The sequence below is a fragment of the Poecile atricapillus genome, chromosome 1 (assembly GCF_030490865.1).
Source record: "Poecile atricapillus isolate bPoeAtr1 chromosome 1, bPoeAtr1.hap1, whole genome shotgun sequence".
Classification (NCBI taxonomy): domain Eukaryota; kingdom Metazoa; phylum Chordata; class Aves; order Passeriformes; family Paridae; genus Poecile; species Poecile atricapillus.
In genome coordinates, this window is record NC_081249.1 from 126,868,512 (window position 1) to 126,889,695 (window position 21,184).

At 49.1% G+C, this 21,184-nt stretch overlaps 1 protein-coding gene across 6 annotated transcripts in view; it reads right to left on the reverse strand.

Annotated features, from left to right (window-relative positions):
• DAGLA (diacylglycerol lipase alpha) overlaps positions 1-20,894 on the reverse strand; it is a 57,659-nt gene extending 36,765 nt beyond the window's left edge. For 2 of the 6 annotated variants that reach the window (XM_058846346.1, XM_058846304.1), the window contains exons 1-2: positions 20,761-20,894; positions 18,238-18,327 (exon numbers count right to left, since the gene is read on the reverse strand). The gene's annotated coding sequence lies outside the window, so the exon portion shown is untranslated. The other 4 variants (XM_058846312.1, XM_058846319.1, XM_058846329.1 and 1 more) reach the window with 4 other exon arrangements.
• Positions 20,895-21,184: the final 290 nt, after the last annotated feature.

The window sequence follows — 21,184 nt, forward strand, 5'->3', positions numbered from 1 at the left end:
TTCCCGAGGCACCCACACAGCCCAATGCTCCAACCCCCTGCAATCCTCATCCCTGAATCCACAGGCTCACAATCACAACCCCCCCACAATTCCCCATCCCTATATCCAAAGGTTCATAAACCTCTGTAATTCCCCATCCCTGAAAAATTTCCATCCCTGCATCCAGAGGTTCACAACCCCCTGCAATTCCCCATCCCTGCATCCAGAGGTTCACAACCCCCTGCAATTCCCCATCCCTGCATCCACAGGCTAACTCAACATTCCCATTTCCATCTCCCCAAAACCCCCCCTGGTTCCAAACCTCCTGCTTTTCAGAGCAAAAGATGGAAGGCCAAACCCAACCTGAAATTGGATCTGCTTGGAGTTTTTTCTCCCTCTGCCAGATCCCTGGGGATGTCTACATGGAGGAAGCCCTGCTACCCCAATATTCCTTCTCTACCTTTTCCTTCAGGCACCTGATGGCACTTTCACAAGACCCAGGTATGACAAAGCAATCCCATCTCATCTCTGCCAGCACCCTCTTCCAGCTGGCCTCTGCAAATTCCAGAGTCCTCTAGTGTGACTCACCCAAGGAAATTCCCTCAAAAAAAGTCAGATGTTTGCTTGCACTGCTCAGGGCTACAGAATTCCCAAAAAAATTGAATTTGTAGGTCTCAGTAGGTGGTTGCAGGCATTGCTAAAGGACAGAGCCCTTTGCTGTTCCATAGAAATCCAGCACCATGTCCTGGAATGCTGCCCCTTTGAGGATCCCTTTCCCTGGCTGACATGTCACCATGTTTCCCGGGAATGCCCCAGTCCCAACCTGCTGCCCCGCTGGGAAGTCCAAGCCCAGGCCAGCCAGACCCCAGCTCAACTTCTTGGGAAATGCATATGGCACACTGAAACCAAAGGAGCTTTGTGTCCTGGCAGCTCCCGCAGCAGCTTTTCCTCGGGAGTGATTTTCTGCTCCGGAGCAGAGGCGCTTCCCTTCTCCCTGAGAGCACATCCAGGTCATCTTGCCCAGGTGCTGGAGATGCCTGTCCTGAGGGCACAGCATGGATGCTGCATCCTGCTTTTTCACTCTGCAGGATAACAGACATTTCACTTCCCTAACCAATGGAATTCCAGACCCACCAAGCCACCCCAAATACTTCCTTCCCTCACCAACATGGCCCACATGGAATATGGGCTTCCCACTCCAGGCTGGATCACTCTCTTGCAGATCTCAGAACCCTCCCGTTCCCACCAAGTACTTACTGGACTTGACGGAAATCATCAATTCCAGCTTGGATCCAGCTCCATCGGGCCCCATCCAGCTGTTCTGAAGGGCTTTAAATGAGGCTCTTTCTGTTTCCAAGTTGGTTCCTCACAATCTGGGAATTGTTCTCGCCTTCCAGGGAGAAGGGGGATGGGGTTATATCCATACAGAATGTCCTGAAGCTGGCCAGAGGAATTTGCAAGGACCAGTTCTGCTCTGGAGCCAGGCTGGGAGAGCTGGGATGGCTCAGCCCTGAGAAAAGAAAGCTCCAGGGAGCCTTAGAGCCTGTTCCAGTGCCTAAGGAGGCTCCAAGAGAGCTGGAAAGAGCCTTTGGAATAAGGCATGGAGTGACAGGACAAGGGGGAATGGCTTCCCACTGACATGGTGTGAGTTTGGATTGGATATTGGGAAGAAATCCTTCCTGTGAGAGTGGTGAGGCCCTGGAATGGATTTCCCAGAGAAGCTGCAGCTGTCTCAAGCCTCGAAGTGACAAGATCAGGCTGGGCAAAGCTTGGAGCAACCTGGAATAGTGGGTGGTGTCTTTGTCGACAGCGGGGGCTACAATGGGATGAGCATTCCATGTCCTTCCCAAACCAAACTATTCCAGGATTGAATACCAAGAGGGGATAAATTCCATGGCACCAAAGGAAGGCAAGTCCTTTCTGCCTTTTCCAAGGGGCAGGAAGTATCCGCTTCAAGCACTGCCTGCAGGAATTGCAGGGAGAGCTCTTCCCAGGGGGATGAAGGCCCAGCAGCTGCCGGAAGCTTGTGAGGAGAGTTCTGCCCTCACCAGAGGTGATTAAGGGAACAGATCCCTACTTCAAGGAATATTCCATGAATTCATGGAACATTTAAGAGCCATATTTATAAGGAAATCCCAGGCAGGGATCACTGGCAAAAATCGATGTGGATTAGAATTTTGGGATATCTTCACAGCTACTTTGAAGATTCTCCTTGATAATCTCCCATTTTCCAAGGAGAAAGGAATAAAATGAGTCAGCTTCAGAGCCAGGGAATCAAGCTTGGAGACAGGAAAGTTTCAAGCAGCCTCCTGTGGCTTGGCACACTTTGGATGCAGCTCCCTCGGGATAAGGCCATGGCACCACAATCACCTCCACAATGTCATCGTGACAGAACTAATGGGATCAGCTTGGATCTGGAACTCCAGCGCTGCCCACTGACACAAATTCCCAAAATAATCTCAGAGTATCAACTGACCTTCAAAATGCAGAGAACAAGAACTTACCTGTTTGGACCACCAGCTTAACCCTGAAATCCTGGAGAAACTCCTTGTAACTGCAATGGTGATGGACACAAGATTGGTGTAACCACTTCCCTGTTGGCCCAGCATTGATCCATCTCCATCCCACTCATTCTTCCCTCAAATTCCTTCCCCAAGCCCCTTTGCCATAAACACATCAAGGTGCATGTTCTCCTTGGTTAAATCCACCCCCTTTTTCCTTAACTCCAAACTCTCTTGCCTTGGGTAGAAACAGGTCCCATGAATCCCACATTCTTCTCAAACATGCATGACATCCCCTTCCTGTTACATTGGGAATGATTAATTTTTAATAAGGAGACTCCAGAATGTATCTCCTCGGCACAGACTTGACCGCAGCAGTGGAGTTTTCAGGAAAAATGGGGCTATCTTGCAAACCTTAATGGATTTAGTGCAAGAGGATGGACAAATCCCAAACGTGCCACTCCCAGCACTTGTTCCCAGTTAAAAGCAGGAAAGGGGATTCATGGAACCAAAGAGAAACAAGGAAATTCTCCACTTCAGAATGCACCTCCTCCGAACAACTGGGACCACCTCTGAGACTGTTCCCAGGGATCGCAGTCCTGCAAACCAGTGACACTGCACATCCCAATGGTTCTCCCCACTGGATATCCAATGACATCCCTGCACCACCCCATGGGCCAGGACTTGTCCATAGCATCACCATCAAGGCTGGAAAAGCCCTCCAAGATCTGTCCAACCATTCCTCCAGCACTTCCAAGGCCACCTCTATCCCATGCCCCCAAGTGCCACATCCACATGGCTTTTAAATCCCTCTGGGGATGGGGATCCAGCACTGGAGCTTGATCCAATGCTTTAAAACCTTTTCCAATGAGGAATTTTCCCTAATATTCAACCTAAACCTCCCCTGGTGCAATTTGAGGTCATTTCCTCTCATCCTGCTACTTATTCCCTGGGAGCAGAGCCTGATCCCAGCTGACTCTACCCTCCTGTCAGGAATTTGTGGAGAGTGAGAAGATCCCTCCTGATCCTCATTTTTTCCAGTCTGACTCCTCCAGCTCCCTCAGCTGCTCCTCGTGTTCCAAGCCCTTCCCTGACCATGCTCCAGCAATTCCATGCCCTCCTTGTGTGAAGGATCCACAGGACTTTATTAATTCCAGACCTCAGCAACTGGGACATAAAGGAAGATGTTTGTAGGAATAAGTCCATAAGGACAGGGATTTCTGTGAGACATTCTAGCTGCCCACATGAAAGGGAGGATAATGCTTAGAAAGGGGTGGAAAAGTCTCACTCACACCTCCAAGATTCCCAAGACTTTTCTCCTTGACCTCAACAGGAGCACACCTTAACTCTGAAGCTCCAGACTCGTTGGCCTATGGAAAATCCAAAGCCTGCACAAATACCTGACCAAGAAACAAGAAAGCCACCACTTTCTCGGGAAACTGGGAGTGGAGAAGGAACTGTCCCACACAATCCCAGTGTGCTGCCAGGAATGGAGTTAAAAACAACCCCCAATCCTTGTCTCGATGCCGGCAGCTCCGCAATTCCACCCACAGTTTGTGCCAGCAGAGCCCACGGGCAGCTTCCCGACCACTCCGAGCTCTGGCAAAAATAACGGCCAAGTTGCCAGGGGGGAAAATGTAATAAATCCCAATTAATTTGGGATTTGAAATAGAACTCCATGCTCTACAGGGGAATAAAATCCCCTACTACAAGGAAAGCTTGGCTGGAATGTGGTAGGGAATTCAAAGGAAATACCTGGATGTGGTGATGGATATAGCAATAAATGCTCCCAGCATCCCAAATCTGCTCCCAGCTGTGGAACAACAGCTCATTCTCCCTGGATATAATTACTAGGAATCACTGATCCTTGGTTTTGTTAGAATATCCCACAGCTACACACAGAACTTGGTAATTCCTGGTTGGAAAGCACACGGCCTCTGAGTTATTTATAGCCAAAACTCCAAGGGCTGGATGAAGCCAGCCAGGGCAGATCCAAGAAGTGACCAATACTTACACAAGGAACATTTTGGATGGAGCCTCATTTCTTTAGGAAAAGCTAATTTCCACTACAATCCTGGCAAATTCCAATCTGACAGTTTTACTCCACCCTGGAATGCTTATCAGCTCAGCCTCCTTTTCAAAAAGGCGGAAAAAAAGCAGAAGGAGCAAATTTCCAGGTGAGATATTGAATTCGGAGGCACATTCCTGGTCCGGCACATCTGGAAGCGATGCCTTCAGAAAGAGGGAGGAGAAACCCAGCCATTCCCAAAAGGAACTGCCTCTCTCCCCTCCTGCAGGCAGCTCCTTGGCTCCCTAGTTTACACTAGTGGGCAAACAGTTTTCCCAATAACTTGACTCATTGCTTCAGGAATTCCCTGGGGATGAGTCACATGCAGGGAAAGCCACCAGGAGCGGCGCCGGGACCACCGCTGCCAACACGAGGAGAGCGAAAGAAGTGGGAGAACACAAAATCCCTGCCAAACTCAGGAAAACTGTGTGGTCAACACCATTCCTTGGCACTCCTTCCCTGCTCCCCTCCCCACAAATGTGCTGGAGAGGAGAAGCGCATCCGGAAAGGCGCCTCCAGGCTCCAGAGCCATGGGAATCACCAGGGAGAGGTTCCCTCCACGTGCATCTGCCGACATAGGAGGGAATGCTGGCCTACTCATCTCTCAGGAATGATCCTAAGGAATTTAAAGTACTGATTATTTCCTTCCCTCCTGGCACTGAGGGGGAAAACAGGGACACGCATGGAATTCCAGGGACTCCAGCTTCTTACTCTACTCCCTGCTCACCAGCATTCCCAATTGGAATTGGCTTCTTTCTGCATCACATTCCACAACTTATCCCAAGAGTTTTCCCCTTCTCATATTCCATGACTAAGTGGTTAGGCAGGTACATGCCCAGCTGCTAGTCAAAAATCCTGGGAATCAGGGCTATCTGGGAAGTTTTTTTGGGACTCTAAACCCAAATTTCTCAATACAATTTGTCCTCATTAAACAGGGATCCTGGATCTGTGACGCTTCCAGGCTCAAAAACCTTGGGAATACTTTCAAACAGCCTAAACTGACCTGGACATGACCTATTCCCATTTTCCTGATGCTGCCTGTTTATTTCCCTCAGTGTACCCCTGCTTGTTTCCTTTAGCCGAGGATGTGCCTATATCCCACATTCCTAGAAATCAGCCCGGAAAGATGAGGCCATGGAGGTTGTGCTTCCCAAAGTCCAAGTGAAACTTCCAGTGGAAGCCTGTTTGAGGACATCATCCTGTGGGAGTATGTCCAAGAGAGAATATTCTCGAATGTTGTGAATTCCCTGAAATTGCAATGTCTGTGTTTTGGCTTTTCCCGTTACTCCCCAAACCTTCCCAAAACCATTTTCCATTAACTTGGAAAGCATCATCTTGCACCTTATTAAGAAAATTCTGCTTCATGGCCCCTATTCCAGATTTCTTCCCAGCCTCCAGTGAAAATCAAACCAACATCAGGATACCCTGGAATCAGTCATTTTTGCAAGCTCATTCGATAAACCAGAACCCACAGGAATATTTGTGGATAAAAAACCAACCCTGAATTCATGTTTTTCTGGCAAGATCCTGTGAACTAACCGCCAGCATCCAAAGGATTGCTGCTATCCAAGGGCTTCTTTCCACACTGAATCCAGGAGAGCATCAACTTTCACTTCCATGTTTACCCTGGAAGCAAGGATCAAACACCAAAGTCCTGTCTGGGGAAGGGCCACAACAGGAACACCTGTACCGGTGGGAATTTTAAATGCACAACAGCAAAGAAGTGGGAACTTCAGCCCAGAAATGTTCTTAGCTTGAATATGGATATGGACAACATCTTCTTCCCCTTTCTTTTAAGATCAAAGGGAACATTTCAAGCCTAGCTCTGGATTTCCAGCTGCAACTTCCCAAGAAATGTGGTTCTGCCCCTCCCATCCCGTGGCTTCCACCTCAGTACATAGGAATAGCCCCAGCAGTAAAAGAAATCATCAGGCTGAGCATTCCCAGCAGAAGAATCCTACTTTATTCCCACCTGGAGAACAGTTTTCTAAAGGAAGCTGCCAGCTCTGCCCCATCTCCCGTAAAACTGCTAATTACAGTGCAAATCCAAAGAAAGGAGGAGCAGAGAAGGAGGGAGGGAATGGGGAAGAGAGAGGCATATTAGAGTCTCCAGCTCAGCCAAATGACAGCTTGGGAAAACTTTTCCTGCCTCAGTGGCTGTTCCTAGGAATAATTCACCTCTTCTAGTGCTGCAGGACCCTAAAATTCCAGCCCCTGTGGAGACCCTCAGGAGCAGCTCCCTCCTTCCATATCCCAACAATCCCTCTCTCATCCCATCCCAAAAAGGCCCATAAGGAACATGGAGCTCACTGAGGAAGAGAACATGGAAAAGCACCAATAACCCAGCACATGCAGCTCCAACTCTCTTCCAAGTTTATGGAATTAAGTCCCAAATTCCCACCCCACGGAAATCAAATCTTGGGACTTACCAGTCTGCTTTTCCTCCATCTGGTGCTTGGGATAAAGATGTTGGAATCACCACAGGGAACAAACAGCAGTGGTCCCACACCTCTCCAGACCACCAGGACCAATGGACCAAATGCTTCCTTCTCCTTTTCCCAGGAATTCTTACCCATCCAGCACTTCCCTAATGCCAACCGAGCAACCTAGAACTGGAATCCTGGGACGAATCCTATCAAGCTGAACTCTCCAGACTCTTCCTGAATCTCAGATTTGTGATGGAAAGCAGGAATCCTCTTTTCCTTTTGCTTATGTAAGCAAAGGATGAATCAAGCCCAGGCTTCCCTGATCCTGTGTCATATTTAAGCCTTAAATATATTTATTTTTTCACATTCCCTTCTCCTTGGACACTCCAGGAGCTGCATTTCCAAATCCCAGCACACACGTCCCTCCTCCTCACCACCCACAGCCTGCACGTGGAGCTGATCTGCAGCTTCTCCCGGCCCTCAGGATCTGTGCTCTCCTGGCAGCCACAACACCCATCCCCTCCCCAGCAGGGATCCAGCCCTGCCCACTGCTCCCCAGGGAGAGCCAGGAGATAGGGATTCAGTTTCAAACTTGAGAATTATATAATTCCATAAGGCAGTCTTAATTTTCATCCTTAAGTTCCACAGTCCTCTGGTTTTCCAGCCCTGACTCCTGGAATTGCTCACGTATATTTACTCCAACTTTTTCCTGCTGGTACAGATTCCTTGTGCCTGTTTCTCCCTGTGGATTCATCACGACAGATCCTGGAGTTGGAGCTGATGATTCCCATCTCTACTCTCCAAATATCCGGCAAACTCGGTGCCACAGGAAGCACAGCCACATATTCCAGGCTGCAGCCATGGCACCAGCAATCTCCTCCCATTTCCATGCTTATTCCCTAATGGACACTTCTGGTGTCCCCTTGATACACTGACCTTGCTCAGCCTGGAGAAGGGAGGGCTCCAGGGAGACCTTGGAGCTTCTTCCAGTACCTGAAGAGACTCCAAGATTGCTGGAGAAGGACTTTGGATAAAGGCATGAAGTGACAGGACAATGGGAATGGCTTCCCACTGCCACGGGGTGGAATTAGATGGGATATTAGCAAAAAATTCTTCCCTGTGAGGGTGATGAGGCCCTGGAATGAATTTCTCAGGGAAGCTGTGGCTACCCCATCTCTGGAAATGTCCACGGCCAGCTTGGCTGGGGCTTAGAGCAACCTGGGCTAGTGGAAGGTTGCTGTAAGCCCCAATGGCTGGGAGATGCAACTGGATCACATTCCAGATCCCTTACAACCCAAGTTATTCTGGGATTTTTCTCCCCCTTGCCACCATTCTCCATGTTTCCATACCCTCCTCACTTTCCCTTGTTATGGGGGAGTCCTTCGGCAGAGCTTGGAAGGAGCTTGGAAAATTGTCACTCCAGGGACACTGTCCCTGCCCTCTTGGCCACCAGCCCCAGAGCCAGAATTCATTTGGAAAAGCTGGACAAGAGGGAGGTGAAAGGAGGTGAGGCAGAAGCAGAGACCCCACGTGACAAGAGCAGAGCTGCAGCCGAAGAAATCCTCTAGAAAAGCATTCCTTTGCTCCAAGCAGCTGTGCAGGCGCAAACTGAACAGCACAGATTTGAACTGACTGTTCCTAACAACTGGTTATACCACAGAGAACCAGGAACAATCCTTCCCAAGAGAATGGGGAGCAGGAAAGATGAACTGGCCACACATGGGAATGCACCAGTTCCGGAGTTGGGGAATGCCAGACTACAGCAGGAGGTACCCAGAAGCAGCAGGAGATGATCCAGAACCTAAATCAACCACATGGTTTCTAAAATATAGATAGGAGGATCCTGAAAATGAGATGAACGTGCTCCTTCTAAAACTATCCCTGAATTCCAGATGGTTTGGGTAGGAAGGGACCTTAAGCTCATCCCATTCCAGCCAGCCCCTGCCCCGGACAAAGACACCTTGCACTATCCCAGGTTGCTCCAAACCCTGCCCAACCTGGCCTTGGATGCTTCCAGGGACGGGGCAGCCACAGCTTCTCTGGGAAATCTATGCCAGGGCCTCACCATCCTGACTGGGAAGCATCTCTTCCCAATATCCCATCTATCCCTGCCCTCTGGCAGTGCGAAGCCGTTCCCATTGTCCTGTCACTCCAGGCCCTTTGTCCCAATTCACTCTACTGCTCTCCTGGAACCCCTTTAGGCACTGGAAGAGGCTCTAAGGTCTCCCAGGAGCCTTCTCTCGTCCAGTCCAACCATTCCCAGCAATCCCAGCCTGTCCTTAATCCATGTGTGAATTGAATTGGAAAAACATCACCTTTCCTGCAGCAAATCCCAGCAGGATCATCCTCAGAGCTCTACCTGGACTTCACACATGGCTGCTGGACATCCTGGATCACAGCCTCGTGATCCCAATCCCTCTCTACTGAACTCAGCAACTCTGCAGCTTTTGGAAAGTGATTCCATTTTTCCAAAGACAAACTGAGCTCAAATCTTGTCCAGGGAAGTAGGTAACCCTCAGAAAATGAGAAGGATCCCTGCTCCAACAGCGCAGGGATGCGTTTTGCAATTGATTTCTCCACGAGGAGCCACCTTTCCCCTCATCCAGCAGACACGAATTCCAAACGAATTTCACACTTGAATTTATAATCCAAATAGGATTATAAGGAAAAAAGATGTTTATTGGGATCTACTTCAGGACAAGCCCATGGCTCCCAGCCCAACCAGTTTGAGGCGGCTGGAAAAGAAATTCCTTTTTCCTCTCATTCCTGAGGCAATGCGTGGCCATCCTGGTAATTAAATGGAGTGCCTTTGCAGAGATTCCTTCAGCAGGATTTGTCCAGGTGTAGATTTTCCCCACTTTCCTTTAATTATCTTATAATTAACCATGAAGTATCCAATCATCCAGAGCTTTTTCAATTAAGCTTCAAAAGGAAATGCCTGGAAGAGCTCTTGGTGGGAATGTTCTAATCAGCTGGGAAGAGATCACAGGCACCAGAGTTGGGGTTTGGTGACTCATTCCGTTATTGCTGGGGCAAGTGAACTTCCAAAGCCAGAAAAAATTCCTTTATGCCACCTTTTTCAGTTCACATCCTCATCCCTGATCAGAGCTCAGAGGCCTGGGAGCAATAGGATATTGTAATTAACACCGTTGATTAAATAGTAATAACCAAGCTCCAAAGGATCAGGAATTATCCCTGCCCAGGTCTGACTCCTGTCCATCCCAATCCTGAGCCTCTTTTTCCCCTCAGTTCCTTCCCCCAGCCTTAAATCCTGAGTACAGGCACAAGCTGAGATCTCCTACAGTTCTTTTCTGGGCAGTAAGGGAAAATATTCCCACTCTTTTTGATAAGGAATAAGAGGAATTTTGCCTGCATCCTTGTGGAGATGTTTTGGGATGTCCACAAGCTCACAGGAGAGGCAAATTGTTCTCAAATGCCAGGCTGAGACCTTCTTTGTGTCCAACAGCACCGACAAATGGATCATGGAATTGCTCAGGTTGGAAAAGCCCTTCAAGATTATCCAACATTCCCCTGCACTACCAAGGCCACCACTATCCCAAGTGCCACATCCACACAGACTTTAAATCCTTCCAGGAATGGGGATTCCACCACCGGAGCCTGTTCCAAATGCTTTGCAACCTTCCCATGAAGGAATTTTCCCTAATATCCAACCTAAAACTTCCCCTGGCACAACTCAAGTGTCACTTGTCACCTGGCTTGTCAGATGGCTTTGATTTTTTGTCCAAAATACCAAGAGAATTCCAAAGGTCTCTTGGAGTAGGGATCTCTTGAGCCATCCTAACAGCTCCCAGAATTCCATGAGTTTCTCACACACCTTCCCAGCCATGTTCCTGACAGTCTTTTCCACATTCCACAGACAACACACCTTCTCCAGTGGGGAAAAAAGAAATCAATCAATGTCTCCAACTGCCGACATTCCCATTTTTGCAACCTCAAGATCCCATGGATATTTAAGGACTTTATTTCCATTGCAAAGAGGTAAACAGCGGAACAGACAGACGCAGGGAGTATCCAGCTCCAGCATCCAGCACAGGATGAATCCAAGCATCCTTTAAGCTTGAAAAACTCAATGTCCACAGATTTCTTCCTCTCTCCACCACATTCCTTGCTCCCCTGTCAGTTACATGATTTCCTGGCTGGAATTTTCAAGGTGTTCCAGCTGCCAGCCTGAAGCTGGAAAAGGAAAACAGGACACCAGGATGACCCCATCCCTTTCCATGAGGAGGTTTTAAATTCCAGCACCAGCAGCCCACACATCCCTTCTTCCCTCTCTCCCTCCTCCTCTCCCTGATAAACCAGGAAGGAGACAACACAGCAAAATGGGAAAATTCCGTATTTCCACCAGGAAAGCAGCGGGGGAGGGGGAAGCACAATCCAGGCTCTGCAATGTGTTGGGATGAAATCTCACCTCCACCCTCGTCCAGCTCTTCCCAAATCCACCACAGGATTTAGCATTACCAGGATGGGAGCCAAAGAATCCAGAAGTAAACATCCAAGAGAAAAGAAGGAGAGAAGGGGTTGGAATCACTAGAAGAGGCCAGCAGGAGCTGCCTCTTTAACACCCCTCCCTCAGATGCCAGCACCCAGGAATCCCATTCCTGCTCTGGGCTGCCAGCAAGGAGTGACCTCTGGAGAACACAGATCTGTCCAGCAACACACAACTCACCCCTTTTCCCTCCTACAACGTTCCAACACCCCCATTTTAGGGAAATCTGAGGCACAATTCCGTGATTTTCTGCAGGGAAGAACAGAAGCTCCGAATCCCCCACGTTTCTGGGTGGGCTTTTCCCCCGCTCCAGGAGGAAGATGAAATCATGTTCCCAAAATAGTTCCAAGGAAAAAGGCTCCAAGGAAGGCAGAGCTCCCCTTTAACAGGAGAGCTGAAACCTCCCTGCCCTCCAAAGGGCTGGATGAATTCAAATTCCATTCTACAGCTTGGAAACATGGAAAACTGAAGTATTAAAGTACCAAGTTATAATTAATAACAACCACTAATTAATGGAAAATCCAAATTTGGGGGAAAAAAAAGACAACCCCATTACTACAAAACATGGCATGACAACCTTCAGGCAGAAGTTCCAAATCCCAGATTTATGAAAAATTAAGGGATTGGATCCCTCAGGCAGGAGTCCCAGATGGTTGCCCACAACCCAGCCATGGTGCAGTGGCAGAAGAGCCTTTGGGAAGCTCCCACAGGGAAAAAACTGCACAGCTGCTTCAGTCAGGATCCAAACACACCGAAACCCAGGCTCCATCCCACGGCAGGTGCCTGATTTCCATTGGATTTGGCTGGAAACCTGATTAAAAAACCACAGTTCTTCTTTAATTGATCTCTCATCTTTTTCCCGTTTCAATTTTCCAAGCAAACTTTGGGACTGCAGTTCCTCTTCCCTTAGACAATGCAGCTGTTTTCCTGAAATCCCCCCTCCCCCCCCAAACCCTTCTGAACACACATGGGGCAATATTCCTGGGAAGAGTCCTGCAGACAGGACTGGGCAAAGTCCCATATTCCTTGGGAGCAACTTAAACAACAGCTGCACTGGGGAAAAAATCCCAGGTTTCTCTGTCCTGAACATCTTATTTACTTCCAAGGAGGTGGGGAAAGCAGGTTCAGGAATAGCTTAGCCTGGAAAACTCATCCCAAGGGTTCCTAGCCCTGCTCCACAAGCATCCAGAATCCAGGGTGGTCTTTTTGCTGCCCCTCTCCCTAAAAAAAGGAGTTCTGAGCCACTGAGTCAGCAACACAACAGCAGGGCGGATTTGGGCATCTCCTTATCCAACTTGTAATTAACTCCGAGGCCACGGAGCAGCCTGGAATGGGAAAACTCGGAGTCAGGAGCCAACCAGGAGAGAAGGAATCTTGGTTTCCCACTTAAGTCAGAAATTAAATCCCTTTCCCACCCTTCCTGACAAATCTTCTTATAAATGAGAACTCCAAGCCTTGCAACTCCCTGTTCCCATAGGAACATGAGAACTTCCAACCTCATCTCTTTTTCCAAGAGCAGCAATGTCTAATGGAGCCTCGGCAGCAGGAATACTATAAATATTGGGAAAGGTAAAAGAACAGTTCTCTCATTTATCCTCCAAAAAGGGAGCAGCAGCCACAGCCCTGAGGGCCACCAAATCTTGGGTAATCCTAAATTCCTCCCTTTTCCTCTCTCCTAATGTGATTTGTCACTTTTTCTCCTCAAAAATTCCAGACTTGCAACAAAAATTCCAATTTGAAATGCAAATTCCTTGGAAAACCCTTGCAGTCAGGTGTAAGGAGCTGAGCAAACACCAGGATAGCTGTCTAAAGTACAGGGAAACAAAACGGTCACGTTGTCTGGGAACAGGATCTCCCGCTTCTCCAGGCCTGGGCAACCAGGAATTCCAGTATCCCACCCTCTGGCACAACACCTTGTACCTCTGGACACTGAGGCGGAAGATCCATCTGCTTTCATCCTATCCATGCAAAACTTCCAGGCCCTGGCACACTGGAATGGTGAAAGCACTCCAGAAGGAAAAGGAGATTTGCTCCCACTCTCTGCCCAACAAACTTCCCTAAATACTACGGTTTAACCAAATGGCACCTGCTGGAAGAATGGAAAGACCAACTCACTGTTTATCAGGAATGTCGAGCCCTCGTGCTCCGGAGCAGAGGCTCCAGGGCTGTGTTTTCCATGCCAGGCAGGAGGGAGTGTTTTGGCCCAGCCCCAGGGAACTCGGAGCCGAGTGGTTCGCCAAACAAATCCACGTTAACATTGGGATTTTGGTGTCATAAATCAGGTGCTTTCAGGTGAAAAGGTTCCGGATTGCTCCAACCACACCCTTCCACGCTTTTTGCACTCCAAAGGGCAGCATTTCCCAGCTCTGGCACACACAAAGCAAAATCCTGCAGCTACAGGAGCAGGAAACCAGGATGAGTTCTTCCCATTCCATCTGGTTTTCCAAACCCCTCGTTTAGGCTTTCCTGGAATGAGAGGCCTCATTTCTTAGCAGTGGGAAGAGCATCTTGCTCTCCTCAATCCACATTCTGCTTCCAAGTGTTGGTCAATTAAGAGTTAACAAGGAAAGAAAAACAAGGACAGCATCTGGAAAACAACAGGATAAATACAATGGCAGCTGGGGACACCAAGGACAACAGGAGCTGGATTTCGATGATCCCTGTGGGTCCCTTTCAACTTGGGATACCCTATGATTGACTTGTCCATTGAGCAACATCCCAAGGTTTTAAGAGGATAATTGGCCATGGACAGTCCAGGATCCTCCGTGTTGGAGAGATTCCCACGTTCCCTTGGGCGACTCCACCTCTTCCTCAGCCTGCCCAGGTGACACTCCCCAGCACCTCGTCCACCCGGTTGGAGCTGCCACGGAACGCTGAACTAATCCGACCCTTGGGATGAGCACCCAGTGAACAAACACAGCGCATTCCCTTCCGCTCTCCTGAGCCAGAGGGATTTGGGTGAGCCCAGAATCATTAAGAGCTACCTTGGATCAGTTCCGCTGCCTGAACCCCCTCAGTGTATCCCAAAAATCCGGAACTGTGAGTCCTTACTGGGCTTGCAGACGGTGCAATTTCAAAAGTTCACTTCCCTGTCTTGTCACCCCCCAAGGGAAGGAAAATCTGGTGGGAACATCCCCTGATAACCAAACTAAACCTCGTATGTCCCAAGTAATAAAGGCTAAATCTGAGAATTCTTGGAGTTCCTACCCAGAAATGGCTGGAAACCAGGGTTCCAGGGAATTCCAGGGAACAAACATCCAAGGAGCCAGCAAATCCATGGACACAAAATATGGGTTATGGTATTAATGACATGGGAAGAGTTGGGAACACCAAATGCCTCAGGAGTGCCTGGCCTGCACATACAGAATCATGGAATTGTTAAGTTTGGAAAAGACTTTTAGGATCATCAAATCCAACAATAACCGATTAACCCATGTCCCCAAGTGTCACATCCACATGGATTTTAAGTCCCTCCAGGAACGAGGGCTCCACCTGTGCCCTGGGAAGCATCTTCCAGTGCTTTACAACCCCTTCCATGAAGAAATATTCCCAATATCCAACCTAAACCTCCCTTGATGCAACTTGAGGCTGCTTACTCCTGTCCTGTCATTTGTTCTACGGGAGAAGAGCCCAATCCCACCTGGCTCCCACACCCAGTCATGGAGTTGTAGGGAATGAGAAGCTCCCCCAGTCCTCCTTTTCTCCAGGATAAAACAGATCCTGCAAACTTGCGTGTTAGATAACAGAGAAACTTCCACCATCGGCATGTTCCTGACTTCCCTCCCCAAATTCCTGCTCCCCACCTCACAAGGGAATTTCACCGACTCTGCCAATATTCCCAGGAGGCTCCACACTTACTCAGCCGCCCATTCCCGAGCATTTTCTTCAGCTTCCCACGTGCTTCCCTCCCTCCTGCCTCTCCTCATTCCTCCGCCCTCATCCAAGGGGAACACAAAGTCAGAGCAAGGCCCCGGAGAATCCCGAAATTCTCCTTGTCAGCTGGGATTCCATAAGGCAAAGAGTTACATGCAACAAATCTCTATCTCAGGCTCTTTCAGGCCTTGGAATAACCACGGATAACACTGGATTTGGGGATGTGCCCATTTCCTACCGAGTTAAATTTGATTGTGACACTGGAGGTGTTCAAACGAGCTCAGGGAGAAAACATGATCCCTTTTTTTTTTTTTTTTAAGGGTCAAAAGACTATTTTCCAAAAGCAACACATTGATCCAGGAATAGCCATGAAATTTAGAGGGTAAAAAGGTTTTCCAAAGCAGCCTGTGGCTTCCCACAGAAGTTTTAACACCACAATTCCACAAAAGAAAAAGGAATTTTGCCCCTGGATTTGTCACTGAATTTTGAGGAAAGCTCTAATCCTTCCAGATTTGGAACATGGATGCCTCTTTTTCCACTAGAAAATAAGGGAAAACTGACAAAGGTAGAGGGAAGAGCAATCCCACAGAAAACAGAATCTCTCTAGGAAATGTCCCCTTATTCCCTACTCTATCCAGGGAAGAAAATGAGCAGCACAAATCATGAATTCCTGCTTTTATGGGAAGTTTTTCTCCTTCCTCTGACAGGGCATATGTTTTCCCCTCTCCAAGGAAAAATCCAGTTCATCCCTGAATGCTCTCATTTAGGGAAATGCTGGTTGTCATTAGCCGATGCTCCGGTGCTATGGAGATGGTGACAAACAACTGAATCAGCCGGAAAAAACCCGGAGTCACAAAAAGGGGAATGTGCTTCCAAAGGTTAAACGTGGCCCAGAGGTAAATGAAGAACATTTATGGGATCTGGATATCAACAAGAAGTAAGCTGCCCAGGGAAGCTGTGGATCCATGGAAGTGTCCACAGCCAGGCTGGATGGGGCTTAGAGTAACTTGGGGTAGTGTGGGGGAGCTTTAAGGCCCCTTCCAACCCAAACCATTCCAGGACTCCAGCATTTTAATCACAGGATCCAAGCAGAGCAGGATACACTTTTTTCAGGACAATCCTTAGCTGGTTGAGATGCTGGAAACTCCCAAGCAGCACCTGCCTTGTTCTGATTTTCTGGGAGGTGAAGCAGTTCATTTCCCACAGGAGAAAACAGCACCAATTTGCAGGATCATTTAGCAGACCCAATGGGAAAAGCCAAGCCTCCAGAGGCTCCCAGTTTGGAGCTGACATCCATATTCCAAAAATACATCCAGGCTGTGTCAAGACCAGGGATCTGGGCTGCAAAGACAAGCCATGACAGAATAATAAATATCACCCCAAAGGATGCAGAGCTGTGGAAATTCCAACTTCCAGAAGACATGGAGCAGCAGGACACATCCAAATGGGAACCTTTCAGGGAAGAAAGGGCTGAACTCCACCCCGACCTCTCCATTTTCTATTTACTGCACTGAACTATAATAGGAATGTCCTGAATTTTCCTGTTTCTTCCCATTATCCAGTTCAAAGGTTTTAAGGTAGCCTGAGGGACTCAGCATTTTATTCCACAAGAACACAGATAAGGATTCTGTCCTGCAGCCTGCCTGGATCTAAACTCAGGATCACTCAGGTCTGTGGTGACAATAAAACCTCCAGGCCAAGAAAGCCTAAGGAAACATATTCCAGAGGAAAAAAGTCATGGAAAATGCTCATTTAAGGTGGCATTCCCATATTTACTGATGGCTATGAGTAAGTAGCACTGGGATGTTTACCACTGACTCCTGATGAAATGGCAAGTTTTTCCTTGGAAAAAAACTTGGAATGGAAGGTTCTAAATTACATATTGTATCCTTTTTTCAGGGAAAAATTCCTACTGAGCTTAAAGCCATCTCTGAGGAACCCACTTGTTTTAATTCCACACCAAGGGAACATGCAGGAACTGAAATCTCAACTGGAAGGGAATAAAAAGCCAGGAATTTTCATGCCATTCCACAGACCTTAGAAGAGGAGCTCAGAAGGCTCCTCAAAGACAGGGAGAAATGCCAATGGATAGGGCGGGATGAGGATTTTCAGGAATCTGCTGGAACACAAGGGCAGTTAAGGAAGGATTTGAGTTAAAGAAGAAACTCCTGGATTAAGAGCCCAGGACAGAATTCCTGACAGTCTCTGCCTACCATGTGGATTTTCAGCTCCTGCTGAAAGGAAGAAGAAAATAATCCAAAGCTTTTTTATTTCATCTTTCCAAAGAGATCCAGAGGTAAGGGATCCATGTGCCTTCCACTGGAAAGAGGGGAGAAAGGAAAGAAAATGAGGAAGAAGGAATGCCTGAAGGTACAGGACACATTTTTCCTAAAACTCTGTGGGACTTACATCCTGTATCCAAAATCCCCGCTAGGGTCCAGCTGCATTTTTGTCAATATTTCAGGGTAGGATATTCCTCAGCAGGGCAAACTTTCCCATTTCTCACCAAAACCTGGAAAACTATTCTAATTTCTTCCATTTTCAAAGTTCCAAGCTGGGCAGGTGCTGCGCCTGGCAAATTTTCAAGGACTTTTTCCCTGATTTCTCCTTAAAAAAACCACACAATAACATATAGAAACACACCTAAATGAACAATAGCATGTATGGAATAACAAAAATATCAGCTCCAACTGGCCTGGAGTGAAGAGCCTGATTGACTCCCATCTATCCCAGCAGGAATAAACATCCCGGCGCTCTCTGCAGATCCCACCAAAGTCCATTTGTCACACTTCCCATGGCACAAAGGCCACTTTCATCTGCTCCCAGCTCCCAAAAAACTCCAGCCCTGCAGCTTCAAGAGTGGATTAAAACGGTTTCACTCACCCCATCTCAACTGCTTCGTCTTTAACTGGAAATTCCTCAAACTCCAGGGCTCAATCCAGCTCGGGATGTTCTTATTCATCAGCTGGATCACTGTCAGGAGCAGAGGTGGAACCAAGGGTCATTTATTTGGAAAAGATGGAATGGGAGACGAGGGAAAGCAGGGTGCAGGCTCCCCAAAATAAAGCTGCGTGGTCTAGGGGAGATATAAAAGTTTAATTCCCAAAAAAAACCAAAAAACCTTCAGACAGGGAACAAACAGGACAGGGATGTCTGGGACAGAAGAGAATTCCTGCTGGTTTAGTCCAAGGAAGTTCCATAAATGACAGCCAGGCCTGGGAATGACTGGAAGCTTCTCCAAACTCTTCACCATCCAAAGCTGAGCAGCATCCCAAGCTTTACACCCTCCAATCTGAACACTTTTCCTTCCTACATCCTTCCAGCTGCCTCGAAAAGACCCGCAAAAACCAGGATTATGCCACTTTAAGGAAAAATTTCTGAGGCACACAAGCCTTAAATCCTGATTTTGCAAATCCATACAATGATACGGCAGCTCTGAAATCCAAGTGACCTCGTTTGGAGCAGCCAGCTCCCAATTAATTAACTTCCAAGGGGAGGGAGAGCACAAGGAACAGGATTGAGATTCCCACACAAAGTCAAAAAAAAGCCCCAAGCAGGGGGGGTTTTTTTGGTTGCTGAAATTGTTTGTCCAGGGAATTTTAACAAAGTTTCCAAAACGAAGGATTTTTTTTTTCCCGCCCCCCCCCACATTTTTGGTCGTCAGGAGGAGCACTTTCACCCTTCCCACTTTCCCTCCTGGCACAGCACTTCCCTTAAATCCCATCATTGCACAACTGCTCCTTCCCACCCCTCTGGAAAGGGAACGGGTGGACACAGCCCAGAGAAGTTTCCCTTTCTCACCGCCCTTTTCCCAGCAACCACGGAGCTGCCAGGGATTTACAGCATTCCCTGTCTCCAGGATTTGGGTCTGGCTGTGCAGGTAGCGGGCAAAAAGTGCCAAGTGCCTTAATTTAAACTGGAATTCGGGTCAAATCTGGATTTTTGTAGGTCAGCACTGACAAAAATCAGTACCTGCAGTACATAGTCCATATCCTTAAATCCCTGAAATTGACCCTCTGGAGTAAAATTTTGGAAAGCAGAGCTGCCAACTCCCAGATTTCCTATTTAAATTCCCATTTAAAGGGGGAATTTTATTTTGCTCCTTGTTGAAGGGTTTTGGCTGCAGAAAAAAAACAGGTTATTTGTATAATTTACCACATAACAGATGCTTTTCCAAGTCTCTTGTCCCTGTTGAGCACTCCAGACCCCCTCAGCCATTCCCAGTCCAAGTTGGCACTGCTGGAATTTCACCAGCAGCTTTAAGACCCCCATGCAACTTTTATGACCATTAAAACCAATACCTGGCACAACATACACCTTCCCCCAGCTCAGGTTTCCCACTTGGAAAGCTTTTTCCAGCGGTGTCCACAGGATACACATTTCAGCCAAGCCAATGCCAGAATCACGGAGAGTCCGAAGCTTTCCAAGAGCCACTTCCCACAATTTCATTATCTCCCATTTAAGAACACTCTTAAGCCTGACCACAAAAACTTGGATGCTTCTCCCTGTCCAGCCAGGAGAATGCAGCAACTCATCCCCACTAAGTTTCACCCCGCGGGGGAGATGAATATTCCCACCTTGGAACACTCCTTTAAAACCATTCCCCGGAGTTTTGCTGCTTTCATGTCGCACATGGGGTTACATGTCCCACCTTTGGGAAGCACTGTGGGATTTCCCACCTGGAGCAGGCTCTAAGGACCACGGTGTGCACCAGGCTCGGCAATCCCCGTTCCCATATTCCCAGTGCCAACTGAAGCCTGTCCCAAATACACCAGCAGGTATTAATTCCCAGAATTGGGCACAGCGGGAATTCTGGCTGAGCAGTCTGGCAGCATCCCAGCTCCAAGATCTCGGAGCGACATCTCCCTTACTTTTATAAGGATATATCACTTCTGCAGCTGCCTGCAATCCTAAATTTGAGAATTTTACGGCCACTGCTCAGCATCCGCCCGCGTTGCTCAAGTCGGGTACCATTCCCTGCGGGAAGTAATAAAAGCTGGGAGCAAGAATCCCTGTGTCACACCCACACCGCAGCTTCTTCTCCCTGGACATCCAGCAGCACCGCTCCCGCCTCCCACCGCAGGATCCCGAATCCCAAACGACGGGATCACCTTCACGCCTCGCACCTGCCTGGGGCAGGATGGCAGCTTTCCAGAGGCGCAGGTGGAAGCCCACCGCTTCCCACCGCTTCCCACGGGCGCAGGCCACATGGAGCGGGGCCCTTCCCGACAGGAATGCCGCGCTTCCTGCGGGACCCAGACCCCTCGGGCGACACGGGCCTGCAGCCCAGCGGGGCGGGCGGCGGCGGCGGGCGCACCCCCGGCCCTGCCAGCGCCCTCCCGGCTCCCCCGCACCTGCCGCAGCGCCGGCCCCCGCTGCCGCGCCATTCCCATCGCCGTCCCTCACCTCGCTCCCGCCGCCGCCACCGCCTCGGGAGCGCCGCGGCCGCCGCCGCCTCCTCCATGCCGGGGGCCCTGCGGCCCCCGATTCTCCAACGCCGCCTCCGCCCTGCCGGGGCCGCCCCCGCCTCGCCGGGGCCGCCCACTGCGTCAACTGCGTAAGGGCCGCTACGCAACCTGCGGTCGCCACGGCAACGAGGGGTGCGGGGCGCGGCGGCGCCGCCTGGTGGCGCCCGGCGGGAGCGCCACGGGGCGGGGCAATCCCGGGCCGGGCGCGGATTCCAGCGGGGAATTCTCACCGGGATCCAGGGAAAGGACACCTGCTGCGGGCACAGGCCTCTGCTGGGCTGCTGGTCACCTGCGATACCGACATTATCACTGAATGATCGCACCGGAATCACGGAGGGATCCCACAAGAACTAATTCCCTTG